Below are 16,327 nucleotides of genomic sequence, written 5' to 3'. Positions count from 1 at the left end.
GGTTATGATTACATGTACATTGATCCATTACAAGACATACAAGACATGTACATTTGTTGTTCCAAAGAAAGCCAGGAAAACAAAGACCTCAAATTGTGTTTACAAGATTTCTTCATTAATGAAAAATGTCAACAAGAAAACTACTTCAAACAATTACAACATTTGTGTCACCAAAATAAAGAAAATATAAAATCAATAATGATAGAAAATGAAGGTGTTTGTAGTCTACAAGAAATTATCAGTTTGTTAACACTCTCTGACCTTCCACATATAGAGAAATTATTCTATAGAGGTGAAATTGTAGAAGAGGAAATAATGAGCTTGTTATTGAACCCTTTAAAATGTTTAACTGTGATATCAAGTAAATGGGAAAATCATAACTTTGTAGGAAAACGTTGCCAGCTGTCTGCAGAGATAAATGGAGGACTGGTAAAATTACAACACCTGGAGTGTTTATTTATAAACTGTTTCACTATGACCCATGAGGTAATGGAGGCATTGTTAAATTTCCTCACTAGTAAAAAATCAATGAAAGAAATAACATTGAGCAATTTATACTGTAGTGATCATGATACTTCATGTAGGGGATTCAACCTTGACCTGTCTCAACATTCACAACTAAGATGTTTAGGATTGATGTATATACCTGTGTCACAATTAAACATGGATGTATCATTGTTAGAGGATTGTAAGGTAGGTGAATTATATAAACCTGGTGTTATGTCATCTTATCTCAGTCAACTACCAGCAGCCAGTAAACTACAAAAATTTCAGTGTGGTGATCTAGAATCTTCCAGTGACATAGAAACAATGTTACAAACATTATCATTGTTATATCATGTGAAAGCTGTTAGGTTGGGTAGAATCAATCTAGGTAAAAGATCATTAACACTGTCACCTCAAATGATCAATATTGAACGTGTTCACTTGGGTTATATAACAATGTCTTGTTCAGTGTTACATGATCTTATTACTGTTATAAACAAACTACCACATACAGTGACAGTATATATACAAGGTTGTGATATAAAACCAGAAACAGAATTTGAAAACTTTAAAACATTTATAAAACAATCAAACAAGTTTGTGGTCACCGGTGATGGCCCCATGAAATCTGGTGTGTATGTGTTTGCGTTTAAAACAACAACAAGTACTGAGTAACCTTAAATGAACTTGGGAGAAACAATTTATAAATAGATAATGAGACAAATGACAGGTGAAATAGACATCTTTTTTTATTTTTAATCAGAAATTTACTGCAGGGCATAGATAAGGAAACATTTTAAAATGTGTACATATAAATAGACAACTTGGATTATCTTCTGGAAGTGTTAAGGATGGACTGATGTTTCTTTATATAAAAAGTAAGTTATTTATATTATTTTATATTTTCTGAATTTCTATGGATTTTTATTTTGAACTTGGCACATTTTAATGCAACAACATTAAGTTATTTTTAGCTCACCTGTCACAAAGTGACAGGGTGAGCTTTTGTGATCGCTTTTCGTCCGGCGTCCGTCCGTCCGTCCGTCGTCCGTCCGTCCGTCCGTCCGTAAACTTTTTCTTTAAATGACATCTCCTCATAAACCACTGAGCCAATTTCATCCAAACTTCACAGGAATGTTCCTTTGGAGGTCACCTTTAAAAATTGTTCAAAGAATTTAATTCCATGCAGAACTCTGGTTGCCATGGCAACCAAAAGAAAAAACTTTAAATATCTTCTTTTAAAAAAACATAAGAGCTAGAGCTTAGATATTTGGCATGAAACATCTTCTAGTGAGTGTCTACCAAGTTTGTTCAAATAAAAGCCCTGGGGTCAAAATTGGCCCCGCCCCTGGGGGTCATTGATTTTCCCTATATGCATATAGTAAAAACTTAAAAAATCTTCTTTTAAAGAACCGTAAGAGCTAGAGCTTAGATATTTGGCATGAAACATCTTCTAGTGAATGTCTACCAAGTTTGTTCAAATAAAAGCCCTGGGGTCAAAATTGGCCCCGACCCAGGGGGTCATTGATTTTCCCTATATGCATATTGTAAAAACTTAAAAAATCTTCTTTTAAAGAACCATAAGAGCTAGAGCTTAGATATTTGGCATGAAACATCTTCTAGTGAATGTCTACCAAGTTTGTTCAAATAAAAGCCCTGGGGTTAAAATTGACTCTGCCCCAGGGGGTCATAGTTTTTTCCTATATGCATATAGTTAAAACTTAAAAAATCTTCTTTTAAAGAACCCAAAGAGCTAGAGCTAAGATATTTAGCATGAAACATCTTCTAATGAGTGTCTACCAAGTTTGTTCAAATAAAAGCTCTGGGGTCAAAATTGGCCCCGCCCCAGGGGGTCATTGATTTTCCCTGTATGCATATAGTAAAAACTTAAAAAATCTTCTTTTAAAGAACTCAAAGAGCTATCTGAGCTAAGATATTTAGCATGAAACATGTTCTAATGGGTGTCTACCAAGTATGTTCAAATAAAAGCCCTGGGGTCAAAACTGGCCCCGCCCGGGGGGGGGGGGGGCATTGATTTTCCTTATATGTGTATACATAGCAAAAACTTAAAAATCTTCTTTGGAAAAACCCAAATAGCTAGAGTTTAGATATTAAGCATGAAACATCTTTAAGTAAATATCTACAAAGTTTGTTAAAATAAACGCCCGGGGGTCAAAACTGGCCCTGCCCCAGGGGTGACATTGTTTTTAACTATATGTGTATAGTATAAACTTTAAAAATCTTCTTTTAAAAATGCCAATGAGCTAGAACTTAGATGTTTAGCATGAAACATCTTCTTATGGGTGTCTACCAAGTCTGTTCAAATAAACAAATAAAAGCCCTTGGGTAAAAATTGGCCCGGGGGCGGGGGGCCTATATACAGGTGAGCGACCTCAGGGCCATCATGGCCCTCTTGTTTAAAGTCTACTGTACAGGACTATAATATATTTTCATAATATTAAACTAAGTCATAGCTAGACTATGTATTTATTCTTCAGTTTGTTTGAATCACTGTCAAACTTTATATAAAGGAGTAATATTTTATTTAAGGTTGACCATTGTTAATGCATGCATAATACCTCAACTTTAAAGAGTAATCAAATAGGCTTGGAATTAGTTGTCAACTGCATTGAAATTGATAGATAGATTTTTTTTTTGTTAGCTCACCTTCACAAAGTGACATGGTGAGCTTTTGTGATCGCTTTTCATCAGGCGTCCATCCCTAAAATTAACTTTTATTGTGCCCCCACTTTAGTGGCAGGCATTTAGATCTACCCTTGTCTGTCCGTTCTTCCGTCCATTCACTTGTGTCACACGTAACTCAAAAAGTATTTGACCTAGAGTCATGAAACTTTACAGGAATGTAAATCAGCATGTGTAGTTGCGCACCTGGGTATTTTCGTATGGATATAATAGGGGTAAGGAAATTTAGACATGGGTCGAAAACACAGGTTTAGTGCTTTTAAATTGTGGCTAACCAACTAGGTTTAATAAGGGTTATGTTACATTCTCATGTATAGACATTACCCTGGCCTCCCCCAAAATTTCAGCTTCTTTGACAGTGGGTGTAGTTGATGATAATATGGGATTTGACCACTTCCCTTATAATATTTATTTCGCTTAACGCAAAATAATGGTGACACTTTAATTTATTTATTAAAATAATTAACTGTTACTAAGATCCCAGTAGTAGATATAACATAAAAAGTCATGACAGGTCTTTAAAGTAATATCCTACTCCTCTTCCTCTCTGACATTAATTTGTAGATTTTAATATTTGTACACCTATACCTTCTACTTAAAACATAGGTTTTTAGCTCGACTATTCGATAAGAATAAGTAGAGCTATTGTAGTCACCCGAGCGTCCGCGTTGGCGTCAGCGTAACCACTTATGTTAAAGTTTTTGTAATAGTTCAAATATTTTCAAAGTCCATTGACATATATGGCTTTGAAACTTTGCACACTTGTTCACCATCATGACCCCAACCTGTAAACAGGAGGAGGTAACTGTATCAAGCACTTTTTTTTATTATCAAGCACTAAGAATAGTCGAGCGTTGCTGTCCCACCGACAGCTCTTGTTATGGGACCCAGTTTGTATACTAAAGTCTCTGACGGCACTGGTTTTTTTTCTAGACTTATAAAATATTAATAAGCTCGAACCGTATCAGATAACTTCTTCCAATTTTGCATTTAAATATCAATTGATAACCTAAAAACACAGTATAACAACTCAGTTAATAGCTATTTCATTTTAAACACATGTATAATAATCACATCTGGTATCAAACAAATAGATATTTAAGATTCCTATGAAAATCAGTGAAATATCTATAAATTGACATAATTTGACCCAATAAAACCCTAAATAAAACTAAAATGGAAATGAAACATCTATATTATTATTTAACAACAATTAACAAACATCATTAAGGGTCTAAACAAAAAAATCCCCATCAAGTTCTGTGGTTTACTAAAATAAGTTCTAGTTATTTTCCTATATAGTATACCAACTTTAAGATAAATACATGTAGTCAATTTAACAATAAATAAGGAAAAATTACTCTAATTTAACCTCCCCCACAAGAAAATCTTCGTTATTTACAAATTTCATATAGTAATATTAATTAAGAGCAAGCTTTCACTGAATACATAAATGAAACACTATCAATTTTCATTGGAAATTAAAAAAGATATGGCCATTTCCCTATGATATATAAATCTAATATTACACATAATGGCTATGCATAGTACAAGGGAAGTAACTCAGAAATATGGACCAATACTGATTTTTCAATAGGCAAACTGAATTTACTTAATAAATAGCTCTATAAACATAATATGGTTCCAATAAGATTTATTTTGAGTATAAATTAGCTAGTTTTCATAAGTATAACATAATACCTGTTAATAATATGGAAAATAAGAAGATTTGTAGCTATTAAAGGAAAATTACTTGTAATAGTATGAGTTGTCCTCCCGCCCCCCCCCCCGCTTAAATATTTGTGGTTTGTTTGATACCACTCTGTAAACTTACTGAAACTAGATACTTATGATCATATGGAAAGTATTGCAATTGATTTGTTATGTTAATTAGTGGTAAAATGCCCTAAAATGACTATAATAAAGGAATTTCTATATATAAAACACCAATTATAATATATCAAAGGGGAAACTTACACTGATTTATATGAAAAATACTGAACTCTGCTATAAAATAATTACGAGCCTTGGTTGCCAGACCATAATTCAAACTTTAAATATCTACTAATAACCATAATTTTTCCATAAGACTTAAAAAACTTAATTATTTGTAATGCTTTATTATTCTAAATCAAAACTGTTTGGGTTTAATAATTCTACATACATATTAGAGACATGTTAAGACAGATATAACTTGTATAAAGGTACATATATTAATTTTCCACTACTCTTTTAGTATAAAAACATTAATAAACCCTGTGATAGTGTACACAGGTGTTCAATACGGCCCCTATTAGAGGAGTTTGTTAATTCAAGTTGATTTTAATCCTATATTATTCTAAATTAGAAAATGTTTTGGTCTTATAAATTAACATATTAAAGACATGTCAAGACAGATATAACATGTCACATTATAGTTACACTTACCAAATTTTTGTATGTGGTAACTTAATGCTATATATACACTGATAGCATTATAACAGTCTATGGGAGACAGCTCCATCTGATCAAGCTACATATATATAGTAGCTATATGTATTTTCACAATTAACTGCCAAGGGGTGTTGCTATTATGACTCTGTTGTTTTTTGTATAGCAATTAAGAGTACCTTTAAATATTGTAATAGTGTACAGTTCAGATACTTTTTAATGTAAATTACTCTATTGTTTCTTTAATTTATGTAATTAAATTTTAATAGTGGTCCTAAAAAGTGGCCGTGAAACTCTGAGATAACTATTTATTGTTTATTTATATACATTTTTAGCTCGACTATTTGCAGAATAATCGAGCTAATGCAGTCACCCATTTGTCGGCGTCGATGTCCCTGTGGTTAAGTTTTTGCATGCAAGCTGGTATCTCCATAACTACTGATGGGAATGGATTGAAACTTCACACACTAAGTCTTGTTCTCTGTGATTATCTCATATGATAGGCACAAGTCCCATAACTCTGATTTACTTCTTTGCATAATTATGCCCCTTTTTCGACTTAGAAATTCTTGGTAAAGTTTTTGCGTGCAAGCTGGTATCTCCATAACTACTGAAGGGAATGGATTGAAACTTCACACACTTGTTCTCTGTGATTATCTTACATGATTTGTACAAGTCCCATATCTCTGATGTGCTTTTTTGCATAATTATGCCCCTTTTTCAATTTAAAAATTCTTGGTTAAGTTTTTGCGTGCAAGCTGGTATCTCCAAAAATTACTGAAGGGAATGGATTGAAACTTCACACACTTGTTCTCTGTGATTATCTGACATGATTGGCACAAGTCCCATAACTCTGATTTGCTTTTTTGCATAATTATGCCCCTTTTTCGACTTAGAAATTCTTGGTTTAGTTTTGGCGTGCAAGCTGTCATCTCTATAACTACTGAAGGGAAAGGCTTGAAACTACTCACACTTGTTCTTTGTGATTATCTAACATGATTGGCGCAAGTCCAATAACTCTGATGTGCATTTTTTACATAATTATGCCCCTTTTTCAACTTAGAAATTCTTTGTTAAGTTTTTGCATGCAAGCTGGTATCTCCATAACTACTGAAGGTAATGGATTGAAACTTCACACACTTGTTCTCTGTGATTATCTTACATGATTAGAATAAGTCCCATAACTCTGATTTGCTTTTTGCATAATTATGCCCCTTTTTCTACTTATAAATTTTGGTTAAGCAAATATCTCCATTAAACTACTGAAGGGTTTGTGCCTTTTTTGAACAATTTTATGCATTTTATTATAATAAAGCAGTGATTAACTCGATAAAACATCTTAATAACAAGCCTTTGTACCTTTTTGGACAATTTTATGTATTCATATAGGTAAGTATTATTATACTCAATGAAATACTCTTGTGAGAACTTTTCGAATAGTCGAGCGTTACTGTCCTCCGACAGTTCTTGCTAATGTATTTTAATTTTAATACATATCTTCTTAAATGCTGACTGTCATCAAGTTTTATCATCCCTAGTACATGATCATTAACAATTGGGTTGTGGCTACATGATACCTACAATGTATATTATTAAAAGACTCCATTTTTTAGCTCACCTGTCACAAAGTGACAGGGTGAGCTTTTGTGATCGGTTTTCGTCCGGCGTCCGTCCGGCGTCCGTCAGTAAACTTTTGCTTTAAATGAAATCTCCTCATAAACCACTGAGCCAATTTCATCCAAACTTCAAAGGAATGTTCCTTTGGTGGTCACCTTTAAAAATTGTTCAAAGAATTTAATTCCATGCAGAACTCTGGTTGCCATGGCAACCGAAAGAAAAATCTTTAAATATCTTCTTTTAAACAACCCTAAGAGCTAGAGCTTAGATATTTGGTATGAAACATCTTCTAATGAGTGTCTACCAAGTTTATTCAAATAAAAGCCCTGGGGTAAAAATTGGCCCTGCCCAAGGGGGTCATTGATTTTCCCTATATGCATATAGTAAAAATTTAAAAAATCTTCTTTTAAAGAACCCAAAGAGCTAGAGCTAAGATATTTGGCATGAAACATCTTCTAGTGAGTGTCTACCAATTTTGTTCAAATAAAAGCCCTGGGGTGAAGATTGGCCCGCCCCAGGGGGTCATTTATTTTCCCTATATGCATATAGTAAAAACTTATTATTTAATTACTTAATATTATTTTAAAGAACCCAAAGAGTTAGAGCTAAGATATTTAACATGAAACATGTTCTAATAAGTGTCTATAGTGCATATAGTAAAAACTTAAAAAATCTTCTTTTAAAGAACTGTAAGAGCTAGAGCTTAGATATTTAGCATCAAACATGTTCTAATAGGTGTCTACCAAGTTTGTTCAAATGAAAGCCCTGGGGTCAAAATTGGCCCCGCCCCGGGGGTCATTGATTTCCTTATATGTGTATAGCAAAAACTTTAAAAAATCTTCTTTGAAAAAACCCAAATAGCTAGAGTTAAGATATTAAGCATGAAACATCTTTTAGTGTGTGTCTACAAAGTTTGTTCAAATAAAAGACCTGGGGTCAAAATTGGCCCCAGGGGTGTCATTGTTTTTAACTATATGTGTATAGTAAAAACTTTTTAAAAAATCTTCTTTTAAAAAGCCCAATGAGCTAGAGCTTAGATGTTTAGCATGATCTTCTTATGGGTGTCTACCAAGTTTGTGCAAATAAAAGCCCTTGGGTTAAATTGGCCCTGCAACGTTGGGGGATGGGGGTTGGGGGAGCCTATATTCAGGTGAGCGACCTCAGGGCCATCATGGCCCTCTTGTTACTCTTTCTTATATGGGGTACAATCTATAACATACCATATGTTGATATTGAGACCTTGTTTAACTAAAAATTGGAGCAATGGCTATATGGGGCTCAATCAAATATGAATTCGTCTATTATTTGTTATCAAGAGGACTTCATCACATTAAAGCTGTCTATATTTCTATAATTTAAATTAAGCATTATTATAGCATTATATATTTTTCAAGATTATGTGTAAAACACACATTCAATGATTCAATAAAATGCATTTCTTTTTTTAATGTTAGCAAAGACTCCATATCAGATTGTACCTTTATATACATTTTTAGCTCGACTTTTTTTTTTGAAAAAAAAATAGAGGTATTGCTACAGTCAGGTCGGCGTTGCCGTTGCCGTCCGAAAACTTGTACCTGGATCATAACTTTTTTATTTCTTTGTGTATTGTCTTCATACTTGGCCACAACAACCCTTGGGACAAGACCTTTCAGTAGACCACACTAACCTTGACCTTCATCCATAAATGACCTTGACCTTCAAGGTTAAAAGTCCAATTTTTGCTTGTTCATGCTGTTATTGGCTGTAACTTTGTTATTTTTGAATGGATTGTCTTCAAACTTGAACATAATAATCTTTAAGGATATCCCTTAAAAATAACCAGCCAGACCTTGACCTTCACTCATAAATGACCTTGACTTTGAAGGTCAAATTATTGAAATTTTCATTTTTTTGGCTTTTATTGGCTGTAAGTTTTGTTATTTTTGAATGGATTGTCCTGAAACTTGAACATAATAATCTTCAAAGATTACTGTTAAAGATATACCGGAAGACCTTGACCTTCACACATTAATGACATTGTCTTTGAAGGTCAAATTATTGAAATTTTCATTGTTTTGGCGGTCACTGACTGTAACTTTGCTATTATTGAAGGGATCAACTTCATATTATTAGAGAACATTCTTAAGGACCAGACCTTGTTGTTTATCAAACCCAACTTTGCTTGGGCTCTTAAATGACCTTGACCTTGAAGGTTAAATTACTGAATTTTCTCAGATTTGTGCAGTAAATGACCATATTTAAATATTTATTGGTGTGTGTGTGTCTATATATATATATTTACAACAACAACAACAATAACTAAAATTGTGTCATTGTTTCTATTTATAGAATTGCGTCATTGTTTCTATTTATAGAATTGCGTCATTGTTTCTATTTAGAGAAATTGGGTCATTGTTTTTTTGGGTTTTTTTTATAGAAATGCGTCATTGTTTCTATTTTTAGAGATTGCATCATTTTTTCTATTTTTAGAAATTGCATCATAATTTCTATTTTTAGAAATTGCATCATTTTTTTCTATTTTTAGATATTGCGTCATAATTTCTATTTTTAGTATTTTTAGAGATTGCATCATTTTTTCTATTTTTAGAAATTGGAAATGTCATAATTTCTATTTTTAGAAATTGCATCATTGGTGCTATTTTTAGAAATTGTGTCATAATTTCTATTTTTATAAATTGCGTCGTAATTTCTATTTTTAGAAATTGCGTCATTGGTTCTATTTTTAGATATTGCGTCATTTTTTCTATTTTTAGAAATTGCGTCATAATTTCTATTTTTAGTATTTTTAGAGATTGCATCATTTTTGCTATTTTTAGAAATTGCGTCATAATTTCTGTTTTTAGAAATTGCATCATTGGTGCTATTTTTAGAATTTGCGTCATTGTTGCTATTTTTAGAAAATTGTCATATTTGTCTGACATGTTTAATATTGATAGAGACATTTTTTCTGTCTTTCAGATCTTCCAGACTTCATTGTTTAACAGAAGATAAATATCCAAGATGTTACACACAAGATCTATGAGGTAATTCTGACAAACCTGAAAAAGAAGTATCATACACATTATAACCTCACAGTTTCACAAACCACAATGGGAAGAAATTTCATGTGACATTTCACTTGTCTTATGTAAAAAGTTAGATTTAGCAAAGAACACTAAGTATTGTTAAGACTGGATGGTCATTTACAAGTGTACAGTACATATTTTCAAATACCTCGCTAATTAGGAATTATATATGATTCATACCTGTTATAAATTGTTACCTACCTCAATTTTTGAAACAGTTTATGCTGTATTGTAATTTAGCTGTTAAAATGTTTGTGCAGTTGTATATTTATTATTATAAATGCTCATCACCTGAACCATATGTAAGAAAAAACACAAGCACCACTATTTCAATAATTATCTCCTCTAAAATTTCTTTTTAAAAAGTTACTTTTTACTAAAACTTCTTTTTCTTGCATAGCAGACTGGCGTTTCCGTGAGTTTTACCCATGCCGGAAATTTCATCTGGCATGGGGGTGCCAGATAAGTCGCGTGCCAAACAACGTCATTTTAGCGCACTTTATAAATGAACCGCGTTAAAATGACGTCGTTTTAGAAGGGAAATATGTGCTTAGGATGACGTCATTTCGCCGTTGTTATTTAAGTTGTAAGTTCATACGCTATTGTAAGAAAATAGTTATGGATGAAATGACTTTAATTTCCATGAACATATATCATATTGAGGTAAATCATTTAAGATATGAAATAATATGGCAGAATATGCAAGAAAAAATATCTAACATATGTTTGCGGTTCGGACCGGAATATCCGTCCCTCAGGAACCCGCCCAATGGGCGGGTCCCCTCGGGACGGATATTCCGGTCTGAACCGCAACATATGACAGATATTATTATTCTTGCATAGCAGACTGGCGTTTCCGTGAGTTTTACCCATACCGGAAATTATCTGGCATGGGGGTGCCAGATAAGTCGCATGCCAAACAACAACGTCATTTTAGCGCACTTTATGAATAAACCGCGTTAAAATGACGTTGTTTTAGAAGGGAAATATGTGCTTAGGATGACGTCATTTTGCCGTTGTTATTTAAGTTGTAAGTTCATATGCTATTGTAAGAAAATAGTTATGGATGAAATGACTAATTTCCATGAACATATATCATATTGGTGTAAATATGAAATAATATGTCAGAATATGCAAGAAAAAATATCTGACATATGTTTGCGGTTCGAAACGGAATATCCGTCCCTCAGGAACCCGCCAATGGGCGGTAACTCGGCAAGGCTCGTTACCACCCAATGGGCGGGTCCCCTGGGGACGGATATTCCGGTCCGAACCGCAACATATGACAGATATTATTATTGTGTCACCTCTGAAGAGTAAGTGGCCACATATAGGAATCATCGGCTTTTGAACGGTTCGATGGTTTTCGTCGCAGTTATAGCCCTTTAATGATTTGTATGCTCCTTAAAGGGTGGCCATATAGTCGCCGCTTCGTCCATCCGCTTTTCCTGTCCGGCACATATATCTGATATAACAAGAGGTATCGCCATGAGAATTTGTAGGTCGATAAATCTCTTTGGGTATATGTGCAGTGCACAAGAACCGTAACTTTGCCTTGCCTAATTTTTGAGTTATTGCCCTTTGTTCATTTTTACACTTTGAATTTTGTCCGAAACATAAAAATTTATTAAAAAAATAATAACAGGTATCAACATGAAACTTTGTAGGTAGATAAATATAATATTAATTAGAAGTGTAGTGCAAAAGAGCCGTAATTCTGCCTTGCCTAATGTTGGAGTTATTGCCCTTTTTATTTAAACTTACAATCTTCAAGTTAGGAAAATGTTCTTTAACGCATACATTCTTCCTCATTTAGACTATTGTTGCACTATTTGGGGTAATTGCAGTAAGAAGCTCTTAAATGACATGTATAAATTTCAAAAACGTGCAGCAAGAATAATACTTGATAAAGATTTTGATGCGCCTACTGATGAGTTATTTTCTGAATTAAACTGGATGAAATTCTCTGATAGAGTGAATTATAAAAAGGCCATTTTAGTATACAAGTCCTTCTCCCTGATTATATGCGAAATCTTTTTACAAATACAGAAAATAAATCATTAAGATCATAATTATGAACAAAGACTTCTTTTAGTCCCCAAACCAAGAATTGAATTCTGCAGAAAATTCCATTAGAATTCTATCATATTCAGGCTCAAAATTTTGGAACTCCCTCCCTTTAAACATAAGAAATTCTTCCAACATACAAACATTCAAAACTTAATATCTTAAATGGTGGTTCTCTGGTGGGCACCCAATAATCTAGCTATGTTTTAATGTCACATATATGTCTCATAAAATGTACAATTTCATACATTCAAATGTTTGTATTCATTGTCTTATTGCATTTTTCAATTACTCTACTTTTCTATGTTGTATAACTTGTATACAGTAAACTCCGCTTATAACGAACTCATTGGGACATTCATAATCTGTTCCTCATATCCGGAGTTCCTTGTAAGCATATAGCGAATTAGTTCCTTGTATCAGGAGTTTTTATAGAGAACAGATTTACATATAACGAACTGATTGTTTACCATTGTCCGCCATTTTGAAGAGCATTAATTTGATTAAGAAATATTAGTCATATATTTCTATTTTAGACACAATACCCGAGAGCGTACTTTTTGGAATTTAAATAATTGCTATTCCAGTTTAAGATTTACTCCCTATGTCAATTTCTCATAAAATATAATATTTTGTTTCTAAACTCTTTTCGTTTTCTTTCCATGATTGAGAATAAACAAGATTTTGAATATCTTCTATTATTATTTAAGGGTGACTTTTACTTATGGAAGATAATGATTTCTTTTCATTTAAATTAAGCGTACATTGCAGATTGCAAGCATGCGTAATTATGTTGAAAACCGATTATAAATTATTATAGTTATTTTACTTGAGCAAAACTATTGACGAAAAGAAATAAATAACCGCTAAAAATATCCTAAATAGAAAACTATACAAATTCATTTTAATAGATGTATTGAAGTACATACAACTATAAACGGTACATTCGGCCGAGTTTTAATCCGTGCCAATGAAAATGAAAGTCTATGTACGGATAGCCAATATTTTGGAGTTCGTTATAAAAGTGTAATTTTCTGTACTTTTAACTAGATTGGGACTAAGAAATGAGTTCATTATAAGCGATAATTCCTTATAACCGTGTTCGCTATAACCATATATTTTTATATTAAATAAAGAAGGGCAAAATTCGGGCCAAACTAAATTGTTCCCTATATGAGTTAGGTACCACAAGCCAAAATTTGAAATAAATTGGAGTAATAAGTGTTATATATCATTGGAAAGATAATTTCAATACAAACTTAAAGATATGGTCTGTTTTCAAATTTGATCGAAAAAATCAAGAGTTATCTCCCCTTGAAATTTTCAGATTTTCATATTTTTCTGCCATTTTTTGTCTAAGTTTCATACAGTTATAATTTAACTGAAATTTAAACTTTTTACTTATTTTCCACTACAGCTATACTTACAGAGTTTAATATATTCATATTGTTTGGATGTCCGGATTTTTCAGTTTAAAAACAGAGGCATTATGACCACTTTGCGGTGAATATAAACAATAGATGGTTTTATGATTTTTCAAAATGTAAACTATGTTTTTTTACATGCTCTAGTTATAAGATTACATTGATAAATATCAAATTACCTTGTACTTTTATGTTGTCTTACAAGAAAATGTGATGGCTGAAAGGTTGAATGACAATTATAAATTTGCAAAATTATGCATCCTGTTTAACTTAGTATTTTGCTTTGCTTTACCTTTCTGTTAGTCAAATTTTTCAGAAGTTATCAAAGTTATTCGCTTCAGACTTGTTCACTTTAAAAATATGTCACTATTTCAGAAGGGGTGGCAATCCTAAAATAAATTTATTTTTACAAAGTCCCTTGTTTACTTTTTTGTGTTTAGGATTGTGAAATTTCATGATTTGTTAAATTTTAAATTGGAATGCATTTTTAAGCACAATTATAAATTTTCTAATAATTATTATTAAACAAGTGACAAAATGCTCAAACAAAATTTCCATGTAATGACAGAATTAATAAATAACTTACTTCGTCTAAATTCAGATTTTTTAAAATAATGAAAAAAGAACTACAAGCATACTAAATTAATTATGCAGAATTTATTAAAAGGAAGTAAATGTGATAAGTAGTTGTTATGCAAATACTTCAGTTGTTTCCCTTCTTTTGTCATTAAACGTTTGGTTTATTTTTTTTAATAAATTTAATTATAAAAGAAATTGTGATAATGTTAGGTAAAGCTAAAGAAATTATTGAGCATCATTTATATTCAAATGCTTTAAAAGTAATTCCCTGTCTTTTTAGTCATTCTCAATTTTTGTTTCAGCTACATTTTGTTTATGTGATGATGATATGTCATTTATTTATCATATGTTGTATTTGTACATTTGTTATATGGTGATCAGATCTTTATGCTTTGTTCTGATATTATTTTTGTTTGAAACAAATGAACATGTTAAAATATTTGTTTCTGAAATTAACGCTATATATATGAATATATATATCGCTATATATATATATGAATATATATATTTTTTTTTAATTGTACAATAATTATGATAAGAACCATTTAAAAAAAATAAAATGCTATTGATAAAAGTTAGTGTTTGTTTTACTATAATGTTTGATACACCAACTCAAATACACATGCATGTGCATCCGCACACGTACACACACACACACATCGATTTGAGGTTGTGCCATAGCTCACTTGGTTAGACCAATGACTGTTACTCCTGAGGTTCCGGGTTCGATCCTATGTAACACCCTTGGGATTTTTCAGAGACACTTTCAGTGTTTTCCACCTACCTAGAGGTTAACTGGTAAGAAACCCAGGTAATCCTCACATGTATCAAGACGGACTCCGTGGTCGAGGGGTTAGAATTGATTACTTCTAATCCAGTTACCTCTCTGGCGTGGGTTCGATCACCGGGAGATGCTTTGGTAGTTAAGCATGGAGGAAAGAGGTCTAGTACTGGTGTAACTCTCCAGGAACAATGGTTAGGAAACTACCCATCTATATGACTGAAATACTGTTGGGAAAAGGCATAAAGTGAAACAAAAAAACTCGTTGGGAAAAGGCGTAAATTGAAACAAACAAACTCGCATGTATCAGTGCTATACACTGGGCATGTAAAAGAACCGAGGGATCTATTCAATAAGAGCTAAGGACTGATTCCCGGACTTATCTCATAGCTGTCTCTAGAGTCTGCTGAGTTAAGGACCCTACTGGAAATAAGTGCTTGCACTTTCATAGGTTATCGTTGACCGCCCGGTCTAAAGAAAATCAATCAATCAATTTATTGTTTGATTTTTTTTTTTCACAATTACAGGATATTGGATTTTATAGTATTTCTGAAACATGCTTTTCTGCATAATTTACCTGTAATTTAACCAATTTTGTGACTGGAATATTAAAAGAATCAACTGTTTAGCTCACCTGAGCTGGCAGGGTGAACATTTAGGATAATTGAATTTTGCTGGTCTGTCGTCTGTTGTCCGTCCACTTATAGTTCATTTACAATCTAATGTTTATATTTTTACATCAATTGTTTCTATTAACTTGGTCAAAATGTTTTTCCATGTTTCTCGCATGAAAAGCTAGGTCACTGGAGCATAAAATAGAAATCTCTTATTAACACTCTTGAGGCTACTGTTTTGGACATTCAGACAGTCATAAAAGTTGATCTTTAGTTCTAGTTCAAATATGGGCTATATTGAGTCAAAATATTTAACTACGGAATGAAGCGAATAGCTCTCATATGTAAGCTCAGATGGCGGACTGACTGAGGCCATTCCTATAATCCGCTGAGCATAATGAGTAAATTTAAGTGCAACTGTCAGACTAAATTGGAAGTAAATCTGCCAGGTGGTTTCAGAGAAGAAGATGAATGTTGACGCATGATGACAGGGCATCCCCCTTTGATACTAATAGCTCACCCTGAACCTTCGGTTTTGGTGAGCTAAAAAAAAGGTCA

At 32.6% G+C, this 16,327-nt stretch overlaps 1 long non-coding RNA gene across 1 annotated transcript; it reads left to right on the top strand.

The window, feature by feature from the left end:
• Positions 1–1,133: 1,133 nt before the first annotated feature.
• Positions 1,134–11,980, top strand: LOC132757032 (uncharacterized). Its single transcript, XR_009629396.1, has 2 exons — positions 1,134–1,364; positions 10,198–11,980. It is a non-coding gene; the product is annotated as an uncharacterized LOC132757032 (long non-coding RNA).
• Positions 11,981–16,327: the final 4,347 nt, after the last annotated feature.

The sequence above is a fragment of the Ruditapes philippinarum genome, unplaced genomic scaffold, assembly GCF_026571515.1.
Source record: "Ruditapes philippinarum isolate M1 unplaced genomic scaffold, ASM2657151v2 ctg2422_1_1_1_1, whole genome shotgun sequence".
Classification (NCBI taxonomy): Eukaryota; Metazoa; Mollusca; class Bivalvia; order Venerida; family Veneridae; genus Ruditapes; species Ruditapes philippinarum.
This window is presented reverse-complemented; position numbering and strand designations above follow the sequence as displayed.